This window comes from Solanum stenotomum, chromosome 12, assembly GCF_019186545.1.
Source record: "Solanum stenotomum isolate F172 chromosome 12, ASM1918654v1, whole genome shotgun sequence".
NCBI lineage: Eukaryota > Viridiplantae > Streptophyta > Magnoliopsida > Solanales > Solanaceae > Solanum > Solanum stenotomum.
The window spans coordinates 4,105,053-4,110,691 of NC_064293.1; positions in this window are offsets into that span (position 1 = coordinate 4,105,053).

Here is a 5,639-nt window from a genome sequence, read left to right on the forward strand (position 1 = left end):
TTTTTACGTTTAGAAGTTAATACTTTTATTATAAATTGTATTCTTAGACTGTCGTAAAATATGTTTAAATTTCAACTTCATTTTATAAGTTCTCTTTCTTGTTTTTCATTCTTTCAATATTTTTGTTCTTTTCCTGTAAATTCTTTTCTAAAACCAACAATTGGTATCTAGAACCATTTTCTCAAGGGACCCGAGTGAAGAGATGAATTTTGAAAATAGTTTTTCACAAATGGCACCATGTATTTTTCATGGTGAAAATTATCAATTACGGGTTGTAAGAATGGAAACATACTTAGAGGCTCTTGATCTTTGGAAAGATTTGAAAGAGGATTATGAAATTAATCTGCTGCCAAATAATTTCACCATAGCTCAAATTAAGAGTCACAAGGAAAAGAAAATTACGAAGTCTAAGGTGAAGGAAATTTTGCTTGCTATTGTTTCAATAACTATTTTCATAAGAATTATGTCTCTCACATCACCAAAAGGAATTTGGGATTATCTAAAGAAAGAATATGTTGGAGATGAAAGAACTTGGGAAATACAAGTATTGAATTTAATAAGGGAGTTCAAGTTCTAGAGAATGAAAGACTTTGAGAAAGTCAAAGAATATTCAAACAGATTGCTTTGAATAGTTCCCTCCAGCAAATAAGGTGGAGTGGGCAAGGCAGAGAAAACAAGAAAAAACAAGCTCAAACTTCGGCATTTCCATTATTTGTTCCAGTAAAGGAATCATTTCCTGTGAATAAGAACTAGAATAAGGATTTGGTCGGGAGCTAAGAGAGATTAAGAATGTTTAAATAAGAGTGCCTAGCGTCTTTTGCTCTCTCTTATAACAAGGTAAGGTTACTAGGCATTGAATTTAAAGATTCAAGAATTGTTGAAAAAAATTCTTGTTACAATACCAAAGTTATGAAGTATGTATAACTTGATGGAACTGTTAAATTCTTTTCAGGAACATAAACAAAGAAGACTTACGAGCTAAGTTGGTATGGTTGAAGGAGCCTTAGCAGCCAACCATAAAGCTCAAAATAGGGGTAAAACTTTCAAAAATTACCCACCTCGTGAGCGTTGTGGAAAAATGGGTCATCCACCATACAAATGTTGGAAAATGCCAAACATGTAATGTAGCAAGTGCAATCAACTTAGCCATGAAACAATGATTTGAAAAAATAAATTTGAGAACCATGAAGTAGATGTACGTGTGGCTAATAAAGAAGAAGACCATCCTTTTGTTGCAACATGTAACTCAAGTAAAGTTTCGACAAATTTTTGGCTGATTGATAGTGATTGGACTAACCACATGACTTATGGCAAGAGTTTGTTTAAAGAAATAAAGCTTATTAAAATATCCAAACTTAGGATTGTAAATGGTGATCAAATTTTTGTTGAAGGAAAAGAAACTATTGTCATCAAAACAAGTTCAGGTAATAAGGCCATTTCAGATGTTTTTTATGTACCTGATATTGATCAAAACTAGTTGAGTATTTGTTAGTTGGTAGAAAAGGGATACAAACTATCTTTTTGAGGATAAGCATTGCTTTACTATAGTTGGTGTTGGAAAAGAAGTTTAAAATTTTAATGTCACACCCTGAGTCTACACCCTGGACGTGGCCGACACTCGAGAATCATTACTGGTCCCTAATCGAACCGTTGGCCTGACTCAGTACTCACCGGAAGACTTACTCAATAGTGTATGAACTCAAAAGTAAAGGTTTCTCAAAAAGTCTCAAAGTAAATAACTCAGAATATTTATAAAAACATTCAACTAGCCAAAGAGAGGCAACTCAAGTCTTGAACATTAACAATTGAAATGGAAAAGATTCCTCAAAAAGCCTCTAATAACTATGATGGAAGTCAAGACAAGACCCACAACATTCTAACAAGACTGAAAGTAAATGTGGAACCCTCCAGAAGCAAGGAGGCTCACCAAAGTTGACTGGGACTGCAAGTGGTATCAATAGAGCGCCTGTTGATGACCTTGAATACCTGTATCTGCATTATAAAAAGATGCAGGCCAAATGACGTCAATACATTGAATGTACAAGCATGCAAGGAGAACTCTAAAGCATAGACATAATCTTGAATTGATAAAAAGGAAGAACATATTCACCTCATCTCAACTCAACTCAACTCAATGATACTTAACTCAGAAATACTCAACTCAGTTCAATATAAAAGTAACAATAAAGATGCAGTATAAAGAAAGCTTTTCAAATAGTAGATAATAACCCAATGTATATAAAAATACAATAGCAAACTCTTTACTCTCATTTGAAAGATTCTCTAACCAACAACCATCACTATGAGCTATGTGATGATACAACGTCTCTCCCACGCTGCCAGAACTGTCCTATACCTTGCCGGAGTATAAGACATCCTTAACTAAGTAGATCCACTAAGCTATGCTTAAAAAGCAATAAGAAATCATCTAAAAAGTATGATCTTTTACCCATGTTGGCATACATGGTTTATATGGACTTTAAGTTGTCTGAACTTGTCCCCATATAAGTGCTCAATACTACTTCCAATAATATAACTCATGCGCATATGTTTAAAAACATTCTCTCATCCTCAAACTTTGATATTATTACTCAAAAGGTTCTCTTAAAAGAGATTATGCTCAAAAACTCCTTATGAACTCATTTGGAAATCAAAATTTCCTCTCATTTTTAAATGTAAAACATTTACACTCGGGAATACTTAGTTCCCTTATATTCATTTTGGAAACATGAACTCAACTCTCCTCATCCTCATGCTCAAGTACTCAAGTCTTAAAACAAGTTTTAATAGTTTGTAAAAGACTTCTCAAAGGACTCCCTCAAACTTTACTCTTAATTCTATCTTGAATTTGAAATGTGAATTCAAGAATTATGATTAGGATATATAGGATTTCTCAATGATTAGATGTAGTTTGGATAGTTATAATCATGAAGAGATCAAAGATATGTTTTAAAAGAACTCAGACGGAACGAAAAACCGAAGAAAAATGGGGGTAAGTGACATTGGCCCATCCCTGGCACAGGGCACTAGCCCCTCAACTTCAGAGGGTCAATTCTGGCTCACTGCAGGCGCCCCACACCAGCCCCTCTGTGCATCTGGGGCGTGCCGTGCCTCCCCTCCCACAGAACATTCTAACTAATTTTTCTTCTTATTTTTGGTCCTAATTCACCTAGAACCAATTGATTTCTTCCAAACTTCCTTAGATTCATAAACCCAACATAAGTAAACAAAATTCTACTCAACTTTCCTCAAGAACATGCCTCAAACTCATAACCCTCACCTCAAGAACTCATCAAACTCCAGTAATAAAGATTGAAGAACGAAACTTCAAGAAAACTCTTCAAGAACTCAATATACGAAATCTTATGAACGATTCCAATGGAAAACTCATGATTGGTGTGAGGCTGAATTAACCCATCACTATGAAAACTTACATACCTCGAAAGAATCAAGTTCTTGGCGAAAAATCCTCGAATTCGAACGAACGCTTGAACTTTTCCTTTTTCTCCTCTTGAACTTCTTGCTAAAAACCCCAAGAGCTTTATTTTTGGAATGGCTAAAACTAATCTCAATCAATTTAGACTCCTAAAAGGGTGAACAAAATGTGTAGGCCTAGTGGGGTAAGGAAATGACCAAAGTACCCCTCCTTAATTCGAATGAATTTCCTTATCTGTACAGGCTGTACTAAAATAGGCATATCTCCCTCATCTAAACTCGAAATTTAGCAAACTCGGTGACGTTGGAAAGAGGACTCAACGACCTTTGATTTGATATCTCATGGGTGACCTAACTCATAAAGACTAACCTAACCAAAATAAATGGAAACTGGTAACTCTGAACGCAGGAGCTCACCATAGTCTTTAAGTCACAAAAGCTGCTCCGCAAGAGCTTGAAGTCTCCGGCCAGAACTCGTATAGTCATATGCATGTTGTAGAAGTGTAGTATGAGTTCCAACAAGTGATACTCAGTAGACATCGACCAACTAAGCTCCAATGATAAAGCAAGTATAGATAGCAGGTAGTAAGGAAAGTACGAGATAAGTATCTAAGCAAGAGATTTAATATGACGGAACATGCAATAAGAATGAAGGAATATGATACATAGAGTAAAGAAATAGAGTCAAAGAATGTACCTATAAACGCAAGCCAACAACCTACTCACAGGCAAGCTATGATACAAGAGTCAACTACCAAAGGTCAGTAGGACTAACATCCACAAATCTAAACCACAAACTATCACCTATCAGATCAACAACAAAGGAATACGTAATATAGTCAAACAATAACCTAACCGGACCCCCATAATCATGAACGGTACAAATAACAAACATAACCCAATGCCCCAAAAAAATAAGAGGGTGCATCAATAATTAATTATACATGTGATAGGTGATGCATATGAATGCAGAAAATGCAGTAGAACCATCAGTAAACAAGTATATACACCTACCCTCTACCCGTTAAGGGAGGTAGGACCCATGCAACTCCCTATTCATGTACAATGGAACAAACAACTAGAGGGACCCATAGGAGACGTGGGAAGTCTATATACACTTCCTGGGCCTGAATTCAGGTCTTACAATAAGTTCTCTTTGTCGTGGTACTAGAGGTATAAGTAGCCAAAGCCAAGCAGGAAAGGGCGCCAATGCGCTGACTAGCCAAGTAAAACCAGAGTGCATCCTAGATGCCTCTAATATTTCAAGTAGAAAAAGAGCACATCCTCGACGCCTCATAGATCTCAAAAATCAGCTTTACAAAGTGATCCATGTGGTATGACTCTTGTTAAAACTAGTTTAGAATAATAACTAAGTGAAAATAGTCTTTCTCTGTGAATGATAATGATGAACACATACATGAACCGAGATCGTACCACAAAACACGTGAGAATGAACAACATATGCAGTGCATGCCATCACCATCATTCAAAAAAGTTCTCACAATTAGATATACAATACCAAACCTACCACACTACCAAGGCGGAGCGTACTAACCTGAAATCCAATTGGTCCTCGACCATGGCCTCGAGCCCAATAATATATTAATAGCTCAATAAATCAATACAAACCTACCGTTAATCAACAAGCAAAGGAGTCCAGAAGAGCTTTTGAATCAACAAGGGAGAGAAATAACTTAAGGAATTACGCCTTATCCCTTTCATAGTGATCCTACCCACAACTGAGCATAACTAATGCCAACCTACAACTATAACGAGCCTTTAAGGTCTCAAGTACTAACATAAGATACACCACACGAAACAAGCCCTACCAGAAGCAACACACCACTACAAGGGTGATAAAGCATACTCTAAGGCTCAATACTAGCCTCAAACCATAAGTTTCAATCCTAACAAGGATAATCACGCTAAGTCATACTACAAGTAAGGCTACAAGCCTAAACTAATGATCTTGTCACACATAATAAGCCCAACACTTATATGGAAATCAAGAAAAAGTAGAATAAAAGAAGCAAGTCTAATGCCCGACAAATATAGTCCTAAATTACATGTAATTTATTCTAAATATTAACTAATAAAGACTAATCAAGAAAGTAGATCAAAGCCTACCTCAAAGTCGATCACACGTTCTTTGAATCCACCACACAAGAGTTATCCGCTTTCGAAACAACTCCGAACACTGTCAT